Raw genomic sequence first — 13996 nt, 5'->3', positions numbered from 1 at the left:
AACTAACACACTATTGTAAAGCAATTATACTCCAATAAAGATGTTAAAAGAATAAAAAAATTTAAAAATAAATAATTTTCCAATTAAAAAAAAAAAAAGAATCTGAGGGATAATCTGTAAAGGCTATGTAAACAGCCATAACTTTAAACAAAACTTTTTAAACCTGTGAGGCCAAGCAAAAACAGACTGTAAGACTTTCAGAACCAGAATCTTGGCTGGCCTCTTTTATTAGTCTGCCTTTCAAAGACCCATGAATGAAGAGCTGGCAGCAGGATATACAAGTGGCTTGAATTTGTGAAATACTGTGTCTAATGATAAGGTAAAGGGATTTTGAAAAGAGATTGCATGAGTGTGAATTCTGCTTAAGGAACTTGGACCAGCATGGGCTGGGGGGAGGGGGAATAAGGGAAGGGACTGAAGAAAAGCAAGACTGATCCAAAAAGGAGTGGAGAACAGCTTGGTTTGGCTTCAGGAAGAAATTTGGAAGAGAACACAGTGGATCAAGGCACAGGCTCTGGAGTTAATCAGATGTGGCTCTGAAGCCTGGCGTCATCATTCACTACTAGTGTGACCTTAGATAAATGTCCTCCCCTCCGTGTCTTGATTTCCACTTTTATAAAGTGGAAAAAATAATAGTACTTGCTGCATAGGTTGTTGTGTGGATTAAATAAAAGGATGACTGCAAAGTGCTTGGTTCACTCTGATATCTAACACATGTTCCCGACAAGGGAAGACTGATTGTCCTAGGGTTTGTCCCGGATCTATGGGGAGTGAGTGGGAAAGGAGGAAGGAAAGATTTGGAAGAGGAATCCTGTCCCCCTGGGAGTGTGTGTGAGTAGAGTAAAAGGTTAGGATGTAAGGGTGAGCAATAATGAGATCAAAACAAGGCCATAGCACTTTGAGTCACTGTGTTGAGTTGAAGAATAAGCAGAGCTGATGCAAGAGCCTTCCTCAGAGAAAAGAAAGAAGTACAGAGGGCTGGGCTGAATGGTTGGACTTAGGACATGGGACACAAGTAGGAAGAAGGAATCCATGAAACATGAGGATGGGTAGAGGTGAGAGAATCAGCAGACGTCCAGGTAGCCAAGAGGTGAAAAGGCATTAAGATCAAGGTCACACTATAGGTCTAAGTAGCAGGGCCAGGGTCCCAGAGGTCACAGCATTAACAACCGAAGATGGCTGGTCCCAGGACAAGGCTGCTTATTCTGTTTGTGTTGACCAGGCTTTCAGATGCATAAGGTGGACAAAAATCAAAGAGAGCCCCTAATCAAGGCTTCCCAGGAGGTACTTTCACAGGGAAATTGAAGGGTTCTCCCTCCCACACTTGTGAAAGTGCCATACTTAAATATTTCCTAAATTATAATTTTATTCATTGATTAACTATGGCAAGGGAAGAAGCTACATGCATCATACATACATACATACGCGCGCACGCACGCACACACACACACACACACACACACTCACACACAACATACCTCCTCTGCCTTTAAATGACCATCTTCACTCTTTTTTCAGCAAAAAAAAACCCACAAAAAAAAACAAAAGATATGGCTCCTTAAGTACTGAGCGAAGAAGAATAAGAGGACACAGAACTAGGTGCATGGACAAAGTGCAAGGTGTTTTCTAGTTTTATATGTCAATATCTGATGCACTAGGCAGATATGCAAAAATTTAAAATACGTCAGAGTATAGAATTAATTGAGAACCTCCTGTATTTAGAGAACCACTTAAAGTATATGCTAGATGAAACGGCATGAAAATAACTCAAGTCCCAAGAGAATAATTACAAGAGGTGGACCCAGAGATGTAAGATGGTACAGCATGGATGACAACATTCGGATCGCTTCACTTTCTAACACCTGAGTCTTGCCCACTGCCTTGGAGGGAGGGGACAGTGGGCACCCACTGAGTCACCACTGAGGAACAGAATTGAATCTGTACCAAGTGTACTCAAAGCAAAGGAGCTATCAGACTATAAAAATTATTTCTACAACATGCTTTCCCCTCATTTTCAACCAGATCTAGAGGAATCTATAAAGAAAGATCCCTTTAAAAAAATCTCCAGGAAAATAACATGGGCATGAATGGAAGCAGTGTGGTACAGAAGTTAAATGAATGGGCTCTGGAGTTGTTAGATAAGTGAGGTCTGAGCCTAGCTCTACTAAATACTAAATCTGTGCCTTCCCTATGCCTCTTGTTCCTCATCTACAAAATCAGGATGGTAATTGTACCTCCTTCATAGGGTTAGAGGCAGATTAAATGAGATAATATATGAAGAGAGTTTAGCAGTGTTAATGTAGACTGTACGTACACAACATCTGATAGTATTAATAACAACTATTGTAATTGTTCAATGCGCCCAGTTTCTTACTCTTTCCTGTTTTTGACCTTGTAGTACCCTCCCACACTGGCTCCAGGCTTGGCTGGTGGGTCATTAGTGAATGTGACCAAGCAGAGGATGATTTGCATGTTTGGATGTATTTGCTCTTGCTGCTCTGCTATGGCCTTGAGAACAGGCAGATGCTGACCTGCTGGAGGACAAGAACTATGAACTGGAGTGAGCGATCCCAGTCATCCTGGCTGAGGCCATTCTAGATCAGCCAGTACTAGCCAACCCCACACAGGTAAGCAAATCTAACCCAAATCAGCAGAGCACGCAGTCAACCTGCAGCTAACCTCAGAAGCACGAACTAGTCTAGCAGAGATCAACCAAGTCAAATCAACTAAACCCCACAAACTCCTGAGCTACATAAATCTATATCATTGTGTGCCATTAAGGTTTTGTTCGTTACAATATTGTTTGTTACGTAGCATCACTGTGGCAATAGATAACGGATCCACTATTATTATTAATGTTACTGTTGTTATTATTATAACTTTTCAGAGGAGCACAAAAAGGTCCACGCATGCCCTACATAGCTGTCACAAGCAAAACATCTTTCTCACAACCTGCTATTCTTTTCAGAGAAAGAAAAAGAAAGTATTAGACAAAACGAGCAGGTCGCTGGTGCTTCAGAACTTTTTGCCTTGTTTTCCTGACAGGTTGTTGCTAATGATGCTATTCTTTTTCTTGTGAGTGGAGAAACCCATGACAGTATAACCCCACAGGCTGCTATGATGAATTGTTAATTAGTTTAATTAGTGACGAGCCCTTCTTACATCAACTTAGATTCTAACCTTATATGTTCCCACAGGGACTTAACGATACTAGGTCCTAGGAAAGCGCTTGTCAGGAGACCTTCAAAATCAAAAGCACTAGATGAAATGAGTCCTTGGGGCTTCCTGCCTTCTCTTTCAAATAATAACAGGCAGCACTTACTCTGTGCCAGGCACTATGCAGGCACTTTATATGTGCATTTTCTCATTGATTCCTCATAAAAATCCAAAAAGCAACAACTATTTTATCCCCAAAGTATATATGAGAAAACCGAGGCTCAGAGAAGTAACATCAATGTTTTTGAGGTCACAGGGCTAGTAAGTAACATAGCTGGGACTAAAATCCAGGCCTGTCTGATCCCATTCTCGTGACTGCTATAGATGCTGTTTCTCTGGCCCTAATTACACCCTCTCCCTCTGGCCTGGTGCTCTTCTCCGCTCTCCAGCTCCCCTTAACGTGCTCTCAGAAGAGACCCCAACACTAGCCCCTGGCTCTCTCATGTGCCTTTAGGCCACCGTGCTCCTTTCCCCAAGTTATGTGCATGTTATTCCTCAGTTCTCAGCAGAATTAGCTTAATTGTGAGGGAGAGCAATTCCTGAAGAACAGTAGATTAAGCCAGATGGAAGATTTTTAATTTAGCTCTTATGAGAATGAAATCTGGAGGTCAGCAAAATAGCATCGTGTGGGCTCCCCAGTCATCAAGAATTGAATTCCTTCTCTCTTGTTGCTCCACGATATCAACATGTTCTTCTGCCTCATAGTCCAACATGGCTACTTGAGTTCCAGGGATTACATCTACATTCCAGCCAGCAGTGTGGAGGAAAGGGGAAGAGGGCATGCTCCTTTCTTCCAACATTTTTTCTCATATTTTATTCTTTGACCCTTAACCTCTTTATTGCTTCATTCTCCCTGTTTTTCTCCACCCTGTGTCAAGCTGGTCCATTCCTCTCCACTTTTTATCACAACCTTCTACAGTCTCCCTCTGAGCTTGAGAATGGAAACAGGAGTTATGAGGAATACGGTAAAGAGCAATTTTGGATGCTTTTGCACCCCAACGAGCAAGACATTTAGCAATTTGCAAAGGATTTCATTGTAATTTCTAGCAGGACCCCCAGAGTAAATCATTTCCGTTCCAACTGTTTGTTAACCCTCCCTCTTCTCTTTCATTCTTCTTTCTAAATCCCCCTAAAGCCACATCTCTTCATGTGTGCAGTTGAATCACGTGCAACAAAGCTTCAGGAGTCTCAGTCTTAGATGGCTACCCATAAGAAAGCAGCTCTGAGTATGAGAGCACACTTGCTGCTCCCAGAGATTAGCTCCAGTGTGACGGCTGCTTCTCTCGGGCACACACCTGCTATAAACTCAGGTTCAGTTAAGCCACAGCACGTGTTGAAATAGGCTTTCCTCAGTTCACAGTCCTAAGTAAAATAACCTCCTTCTAATTGTTAATCCATTCTATCTGATGAAGTCATCAAATATCTTCAAAAGTGTTCCTTATTTTATTATTTTTCTCTTATCTAGAGGCAACCTGATACTTACAGCAGGTTCTTACGCTGTTCTCAGCAGCCAGAATGGCTCTTCCAATCTGGGCAGGGTTGAGCCACCATCTTGCGGAGGCTTTGGGAAGCTATGAATCATGGAGATTGAGAGGGAAGTCAGGATTGTAAGAGAAGTGAGTGATTAGGCTGGGTCCAGAGGACACCCAGAAATAAGAAATCAACCTAGACCCTAATGTTAGAAGACAGGCAAAATAGGCAGGGAGCTAATGGCAATTAAATATGCTGGGGCAGCAGGGCGGAAAGGCAAGGAGGTGCCAGAGCTCAAACTGGCAATTCATCTCTCCTCTGCTGCTCGGTTCTCTAAGCCAATGCTGTCCCATAGAAATGTAACACAAACCCGAGGTGTAATTTAAAATTTTCTTGAAGCCACATTTCTTTTTACAAAGTAAAAAGAAAAAGGTGAGATAGATTATAATAATATGTTTTATGTAATCAAAAATATTCAAAATATTGTCATTTCAAAATGTAAATTAATTATTTTAAAAAATGATCTGTGAGACTTTTTACATTTTTTTTAACATACTAAATTTTCAAAATATGGTATGTATTTTACACTTATGGCATGTCTCTGGACCACATTCAAAAGCTCAATAGCCACACATGGCCAGTGACTGCTGTGCTGGACAGCGCAGCTCTAGACCTACTCTGCTCAGAGCCGGGTCCAGGAACCAACACCATCAGCATCACTTGGGAGTTTGTGAGAACTGCTGAATCTCAGGCAGTTCCACTGACTCAGAACCTGCATTTTAACCAGATCTTCAGGTGACAGGCACATTCGAGTTTGAGAAATGCTGCCACAGACAAAAGCAGAAGTCCTCTGGAAGAAAATGTTTTGTGACAAAAGCTTAGCATCGCTACAGAAGTGGCAGGGAGGGTGTGCAAAATGTCCTTACTCCTCTGGCAGGTTGCTCAGAGAAAAAGAAACTATCACTACATTTGAATGACAAATAGTTCCAAATGGAGTGGTTTAAAGAAACAAAAGACTGACCTCATTATCTCTTCAGCAGCTGAAGGCCTCTTAGTGGTCCGGTACCCTGGACTCAGCCTTAGTAAAATGGCTTAAGATGATGGTGACTGTGACATAGCTCCTTGCCAACGCAGAACCTATGGATAGAATATTTCAAGCAGAATCACCACCTGCCCCAACATAACTCCCTAGAAGCCTGCCAAGGTGGCTAAAATCTTTACCATTTGACTTATGCCTTAGGGGTGAGATGTTATTTTCAGAAAGCCCCAGGAAACATAACATCCCTAGAAAGGGATGCCCCATATAGGTTCACTTACACCAGATTGAGAATTTGTAGCACAGATGCAGGAGGGAAGGAGCAGAAAGGCAATGCTTTGACAGGAAGAGGAAAAGGTTTGAGGCGTGAAGCAAGTAATGAATGACCCCAAGGGAGGACGAAGGGCATGTAAAGAAGCAGTAACGGGGAGGGACTTCTCTGGCAGTACAGTGGTTAAGACTCCGCGCTCCCAATGCAGGAGGCATGTGTTCGATCCCCGCTCAGGGAACTAAGATCCCGCATGCTGCATGGTGCAGCCAAAAAAATAAATAAATAAAAATACTTAATTAAAAAAAAAAGCAGTAGTGAGGAATCAAATACAAATCTCACAAATCTGAGTTTGCCTCATTGTGAATCACCTATATTATTGCCATAAACAAATCTGTGTTAATCCCACTAGTTCAGAGAACACTGGGGTGGAGCAGGGAAGCTGCTAGTCTGTCAGGTGTAGCCCCCTCCACCAGGGGGTGGTGTTCAATACATGTGTGTGGAATCAAATGATTATGCTGACGCTGGGCACCAGAGATGGAGACAAAAACAGAGGCCGAGGGGGATACGGGGAGCATGGAGCAGAAAGAGTCAGGCAAGGCCACAAAGAAAACATGACGTGGATGTCTGGATCACCTGCATGCGTGGCAGCAGCCGGAATTACGCTCCTGCTGCGTCTGGAGTATGAGGGTGATGCTGTGTTGACCCACGGCCAGGTGGGCACAGGAAGCTGGGTTGCCCTTCAGGCCCTTGGCCATCATTAAAGGTGAGTGCCCAGGAAGGGTCTGAACGTAAGACTTCCCCTAGCACACATTTGTCACCAGTGGCCAGGAGGAGAATCAAACAAACACCACCGAGAGTAAATCAGTCACTGTTTGAGCAGGTGCCCTTTTCCGAATGAAATTGCGTGTGTTATTTTTAATATCTCTTGTCCACCTGCTCTGGTTATTTCCTCTGACCCAAACTGGAAGGCTCCGTCACGTTACCTGGACGGAGATTTGATCATGCAGTCACCTTCGCCGAGCTGCAGGGACGTGCTTGGCTTGTCTGATACACAAACCCCAGGAAGTATAAATAGAAATGTTGCTTTTATTTGTAGACTTAATGTTTATGGGGAAGCTGACTCAGAGGCATAAAAGCTTACCTCTTCCAATTCACTGAACTTTGAGCCCATAATTCTTGCAGTTCAGAAAATCAAATAGAGGTCAGCAATTTATGCCTAAGGTACCAGAGGTGGAGAGCCAGAGCAGGGCTATTAAACTCGGCAAATGTGCTTATGTGTTTTCAGTTTTCTTATGTTGTTTCTGCCGGGGTCTTCCACAGCTAAATTGCTGCTGCTTTATGGACTGAAAAACCTCAGAGCGAGAGACAGCTTCTCTTTAGCACTTCTGCCAAAATGTCAGGGCCGGTCCTGAGCCCAGGCAGTCCTTACCCAGGAGGTCTCTAGGGAGCCCAGTTCCCAAGATATAGATGTGTTACCATTAGCATCAACTTCAATCCATGCCCAAATGCACCAAAGGGCCAGCTCGTGTTCATTATGCATCCCATAAGATACCAAAGACTACTTACTTGATTTTCTATTTGAAGATTTTGTAAACTGACTTGTGTACTTTCCACGCTTCAGTTGGAAAGAAGGTCCTGAGAATTAGTGTACAGAGAAACATTGACACCTAGAACCCTTAATCAAAGTCAGATATTAGTTGTTTGTTAAACAACTAATCCTTGTAAGAAGCTCCCGGAAATTCTAGAAAGGAAAGCTGCTCAGTTACTCTCCCTTATGATGGTAGAACAGTAACCAGTGTGCTTGAGACAATTAATTGAAAATCTAGATTCCTTGGGAAAACTTGAAAAGGGCAAATAACACTTCAAGAAATATTACCACTGCTATATCCCCAGCACCTAAAATAGGTTCTCAATAAATATTGATTGACTCTCTGACTATAATTACATCTGTCTTTATACCATGCTTACAAACATTCTAAACATCCTAACACCCAGACAGAGCGTTTTTCAGATTTCATCCTTTTTCAGAAAGTCAGGCATCTGGCAGCCCTGGCCTTTGACACAATACACGGAAAACCAATGATGGTGAGCCTTGAACATCCCACGGGGTCAAGTTGGACTAACTGACATCAACAGTAATGCAGAGCTACTGGAAGCAGGAAGGATCCTAGTTGGATCTGGTCTGCCTGCCTGCTGCTAGGAACCATGTTGGTGTGAATACTCCTGTTTACACCGAAAGAGCTTCACATTTGCTTGGCAAACATTCAGTTCTAGTTTGGCCTGGGAGCCTCAGGTAGACAGAGCTAAAACTTTGATCGTCTTCTATGAACTACCAAAGTAGCCTAAGATATTGGGCCTAAGGAGACTTTTATGGGGTCATAGAATTGATTCTCCCAGTTGGAAGTAAGAAGTAGACATGCATGAAAGTGGAGAGAAAAAGAAAAGGAAAAAAAATGTACAAACTTCCTTAGCCCTATAAAATTTTGGATTCCAGTAGTTAGACCCTGTTTTTCATACCAATCCAATCCCAATATGTGAGAGGATACCATGAAATACAGACCCCTAATATAGAATCATGCACTTCCCCAACTCTTACAGTTTATGAATAAAGAAATTAAGATCCAGAGACTTGCCCAAGACCACTAAACTATTTGGTGAAAGTCTGAGTCTCAGCCTCTTTCCACCTACCACATGACAATTTAATGGGAAAAGGGAGAGTCTCCACAGCTCTCTTAAGATGTAGATGAGTCCTAAGCTTCACAGATTTCATAACTCCTGACTTTAGACAGAGTTCAACTCCTGAAAAAAGAGTGAGGTTTTTATTTCTCTTAATTAGAATTGTCATTCCTAGGCCTGGCTGCCTCACATCTCTGGGGGCTTCTTGTCTCCCAGGTCTTTGGGCAGCAGCAGGGACTACTGGTCCACATTCTAAGAGCAGGGAGCTCACCGGCCTCTGAGTAGGGCTGAATTGTGAGCCTTATCTTCTTCATGCAGCCCATGCTACAGGCCCACTTGCAAACATGAAAGAGTGAAGTTTCCAGAATGTGTGTGAAGTGATATTGTTGAGATTTTTAGCCAGTTCTGTGCATCAAGCATTGGAATCTCTCCAGCCCATTGGTATTACTTCTCCTGGCACTAAAGAGGGGATTAGAGAAGAAAAACTCTAAAGAAATATGGCACAGATGGCAAAAATCAGGGGAAAAAAAAAAAGAAAGAAAACTTGGCCTCAAGAGAAAGTAAGTAGCAACATGGATGCAAACATGCCGATAAAAAAGGCAAGTGGCCATCTTGCAGGGTTAAAAAAAAGTCTGGTGATGGATCACCAGGCCGGCAAATGTTCCACGGTATTGAAAACAGAGCTAGCCACAAAATCATTTTTTCTCCAGGTTTTTGTTTGGGTTGGAGAATGCAACATCAAGGGCACATTTGGAGGAGATGTGTGTGGTGAGGGAAGGCAGAGCACTAGCTCTTGCAGCAGTTCTCTTGGGCTGATAGCTGCGCCCCTTCCATCTTCCTCCCCGCATTACCCTCCCCTCACCCCAGGATAGAAGAAAATGCCATACAACTTTATGTAACTGACATCCCCAGCACTTTGAAGTACGGACCTCGATGAATTCAGGAGATCAGATCCAGCACATTCTCTGATTGACTGCTTTCCCTGGTTAACTGCAGGCTGGAAGCAGAGCCTTGGAGTGGGCTTCCACCCACAGGGAGCTGTGTCCTGACACTTGGATGAAGGTCAGAAAGATCAGTCTCTGGCTCCTTCTGAGACTTTCAGGGACACTCTTAGAATGAAATGGGCTGCTGGCCTTACTCTTTCACTTCTGTGTCTATTATCTGTTTTTTCCCACCCGATTTTCCTCAAACATATTCCGTCAAATTAGCTTTTGTCCCAATTCCAAGTCACACTCTTGGGAAAAATCTAAAGATTTCCCTTCTCCTTTAATCCTCTGCACTGCATTTCATCAAGTATTTACAGGGTGCCTAGAATGTGTAGATTGCTGTGCTAAGTTATCTCAGAGAGTATTTAAAAACAAAAACAAAAAAACAGCATAGCCTGTGTCCTGCCCTCAAGGAATCCTCTAGTAAGCAGAATGAGTTATTATGGCACGAAATCAATGCAGGGCATATTTAAATCAGGATATCAGAAAGGAAGGATCAAGAAAGTCTTCATGGGAATTTGAAGCGTGGCAGGATCTTGATAAGGGAGGTTGGAGAAAAGAGCATTCCATGGAGTAGGCACAGCAAAAGACACATAGAGGTGGGAAAGCATGGAGAGCCCTGCTTGGCTGAAGCATGGGGTACACGGAAGACATCATGGGCTGTACTACTGAAAAGGTAGGTTAGAGCTAAAGCCAGCAGTCTTGAAAATAAGACTGAGAAATTTGGACTAGAAGGAAGGGATGTAGATGCTGTAGGCTAAATAAAATCAATCCAGTGAAACAAAGAAAAAGATAGTTGTGAATGAGAGCATGTCCAAAAGTCTACTTGAATGAACAAATTGTTGTTTTCCTTTTCATTCAGTGTTTAGGGCCACTGTGCCTCCTAAGGTACTGTAGAATGGAAAGAAAACCAACATTTGGGTCAGATAGAGCTCTATTCAAGCAGTAATTTTACCATTATTTAGCTCTGGGCCTTTGGGCAAGTCTTGTGTAACTGATATGAATTCTCTCACCTCTTAAGATATAAGAAATATCACATTGCCCTCTTTTTCGAAGTCAAATTAAATCTGTCTCTGGATCTTCACTAGCAAGCAAGAAATGTATTCTCTGTCATGTTGGGAGTGGAGGAAGGTCAGGGGGTGAGCTGCCCCTCGTAGGAATGTTCATGAATCTCAGAAGACTGGTGCATCCAGAGAACAGGGGGAAGGGCCTCTATTCTTTAGTCCATCTCAGCAAACTGAATTCTTAACATCTGAGCCTTCAGGGTCCATTTGAACGTGGAAGGCTCCATTTCCCCCACGCCATGCTTGACAGGATCTCCCCCTATAGATCCTCAAGCATGGAGGTAGTGACCAACTGTCCTGGTTTACCCAGGACTGAAGGGGTCTCCAGGATGCAAGGCTTTCAGTTTTAAAACCAGGAAAGTCCAGGGCAAATTAGGATGAATTGGCCACCCTGCCTGGCACTCTGTGTCCAAACCAAAGGCATTCACTTGTTCTCCCCCCACCCTGGCCCCATCAGAGGCTCTGGTCTACCCAGAGCTCTATCAGGGATCAGGATAGGGCCACCAGCCCTGAAAGAACTTGCTACTACCTTCCCATCTATGTCTCAAAGCCAGTTCTACTTCTTTAAATCAAAGTACTAACCTGGGTAAAGGATTTCTTCTGAATAACTGGCAACTTCCTCTTTTTTTTTTTTTTTTTTTTCTGACGCTGAACCAAAAAGCCATGAAACAACTCCAGAGGCAAAGTTGTCCAGAAGTCTGAACATACAGGCTTGACCATTCTACCTGCAGGTGAGAGGAGGAAGGCATGAGGACAAAAGCAAAGGAACAAATTACCCTTTTAACCCTCTGAGATGAGTCAGTCATTAAGCCAAATACAATGTGTCCTGTAGAAACACAGCACATACAATGCACCAGGCACTGTGGTAGGTGCTCCGTGTACAGTGGGGAAAAGATGGCAGCCCTCTCCTCATCAAACTTACATTCTATCACTATCCTGAAACAAGAAAGAAGCAGGAAAAAGTGTCTCAAAAAATTATTCAGCTGCAAGTGACCTAGAAGAGCCTCCTGGAGCCATCATAGGGTCAGATGTAATAATGCTTGTAGAACCCTCACTACAGAGCTGCCACACAGGACGCTGCCCAATATAGCCGTGGGGGTACCTCTGACTTTCTGGACTCGCTATTTGAAGCTCCAAACTGTTCCTCTTTGACACTTCCTTCAGTTTCTGCCAAACTCTTGCTACATTTCTGAAGAGTCTTTAGATTTACTGGGCTCCATTACCAGATTCATTTACATATGTCATCTCATGTTATTCCCATTTCACAGGGGAAGACTCTCTGGATTAAAAAGCAATTAGTTTAGGTTACACAATTAGACCAAGAGTGAGAATTTGAACCCATTTCCTCCAGCTCCAAGCCTGTGCTTTTCCTTATGTCACATTGCCCTCCTGGCAGCTCCTTTGAGAGACCTCTTTCCTTTGCCCAGTGCTCTGGGGCTCTCAGGTCAGAGATTGGTGTTACAGCTGCAGAGGCTGTGGGTCAAAGGCAGGGCAGCTAGCCGTATTGGTCAGGGGAGGCTCACGGCTATAAAAAATCATCCGAAAACCTTACTGTCTTAATGCAGTAAGAGTTATTTCTCCCCACAGGACTGTCTGACAAGGATCCACCCAATTATTCAAGGCTTTTTCTGAATTTCTAGGGCTTTTTTCATCTGCTGCATTCAGCCTGCCAATGGGAAAAGAGAAAAGGCCCAAAGGATAATACTGGGGCTTCTTGATGGGCTAAGCTTGGAAGTGGGGTAATCAGTTTTGCCCATATTCTATTGGCCAGAACTCAGTCACATGGTCACATCTAACTACAAGGGATGTTGGGAAATGTAGTGTAGGGGTGCATCCATGAGGAAAAGGCAATGGGGTTTAGTGAACACAGAGCAGTCTTTGCTAGAGTGGGCAACAGCATTTGAATAGCAGCAATGCTCTGGGGATGATCAACTCTTGAAACACTCCATCCACAAAATGGAGGACTCCAGAGACTGTTTTCTTTGCAGGGATGGTGCAAGGACTAGAGGAATGCATACAGAGCTCCAGAGCCAGTAAAAACCCTTAGTCAACAGTCATGGAGGAGAAGCAGAGGGTATAATGAGACAAACATGACCCTGAGTTCCCCTCACCAGCTTTAGGTCACTGGGCAGGTTTATAATCTCTGTGAGCATGGAACTCCATCTCTAAAGTATGGATCCTTGTAGCTAATCTATACTTGTGAGAATAAGAGGGAAGTTTATTTAAAATAAGAACTGCCTCAAAATCCCAAGATAAAGGGGTACCAATGTGCATTCAGAGAAAGAGGTAGTGAACATGCAATAAATACATTGTTGGTGGAAGACCAGAGAAGCACTAGGTGAATGCTTGCATTAAGAAGTATAACTTTCAGAGAGACCAGTAGTTCCCTCCCAAAAGCTACCTGGGTAGACTCTCAATGGGCCTCTACTACTTGATCTATTTCTGGGTAATTGCCAATAGCTAGGATTTTAGAAGTTTTGATCTTATTTTAAAGAATAAGGCAGTGGTTCTCAAATCTGGTTGAATATCAGAATCACCTGAGGAAGTTTGCAAAAATACAGAAGTAAGGCTCAGAAATTTGAACTGTTTCAAGTTTCCCAGATAATTCTGAAGTAGCCAGATTGGCACTGTTCCATTAACCACATTAAGAACCACTACCCTAATTTATTAAAAGAAATCCTAAACATCTTTTGATATACCCATTTATCTACCTTATAACCTGTTGAATAAAGCAGAATGCCACTCTAAAGTAGTATACCTTTCAGAGTGTTGAACAACACGAGCAAATGCACAATAATGTGAGTATAGACACTTTAAACTTGAGAGACAAATGCTTGAATGAAGACATGGGGTGGGCCAGAAAGCAAAAAAGTTTTATTAGATTGAATGATTGATTCATTCACTCATTCAACCAATCACTTGACAAATTATTATTGAGCCATTTGCCAGGTACTGTTCTAGGCTCTAAGAATATAAAAATAAATAAGAAATAGTTCCTATATTTCCAGAAGATGGGGAAAGAAAAGCTACAACTAAGCTTGCTTCTTGAAAGTACCCACCACAATGCTTCTGAAATTTGAAGGCTGTAACATTTTATTAGGAGCCTATGCAGCTCCATAAGAAGAGACCATAACTTCTGCTCTCTCTTTTTTTTTTTTTTTTTTTTTTGTGGTACGCGGGCCTCTTACTGTTGTGGCCTCTCCCGTTGCGGAGCACAGGCTCCGGACGCGCAGGCTCAGTGGCTATGGCTCACGGGCCGAGCTGCTCTGCAGCATGT

The 13996-nt window shown here is 43.0% G+C and overlaps 1 long non-coding RNA gene across 2 annotated transcripts in view; it reads right to left on the bottom strand.

The window, feature by feature from the left end:
- LOC114486153 (uncharacterized) overlaps positions 1-13996 on the bottom strand; it is a 35056-nt gene that overhangs the window by 15477 nt on the left and 5583 nt on the right. The window contains exons 2-5 of one of the 2 annotated variants that reach the window (XR_003679436.2): positions 11302-11444; positions 5708-5823; positions 4700-4787; positions 3857-4147 (exon numbers count right to left, since the gene is read on the bottom strand). This is a non-coding gene — a long non-coding RNA (uncharacterized lncRNA). Of the gene's footprint in view, positions 1-3856; positions 4148-4699; positions 4788-5707; positions 5824-11301; positions 11445-13996 lie in introns of those variants that run through there. The other variant, XR_003679437.2, reaches the window with a different exon arrangement.

Source organism: Physeter macrocephalus, chromosome 4 (genome assembly GCF_002837175.3).
Source record: "Physeter macrocephalus isolate SW-GA chromosome 4, ASM283717v5, whole genome shotgun sequence".
NCBI lineage: Eukaryota > Metazoa > Chordata > Mammalia > Artiodactyla > Physeteridae > Physeter > Physeter macrocephalus.
Note: the sequence above shows the minus strand (reverse complement) of the source record. Positions and strands in the feature narration are given on the sequence as shown.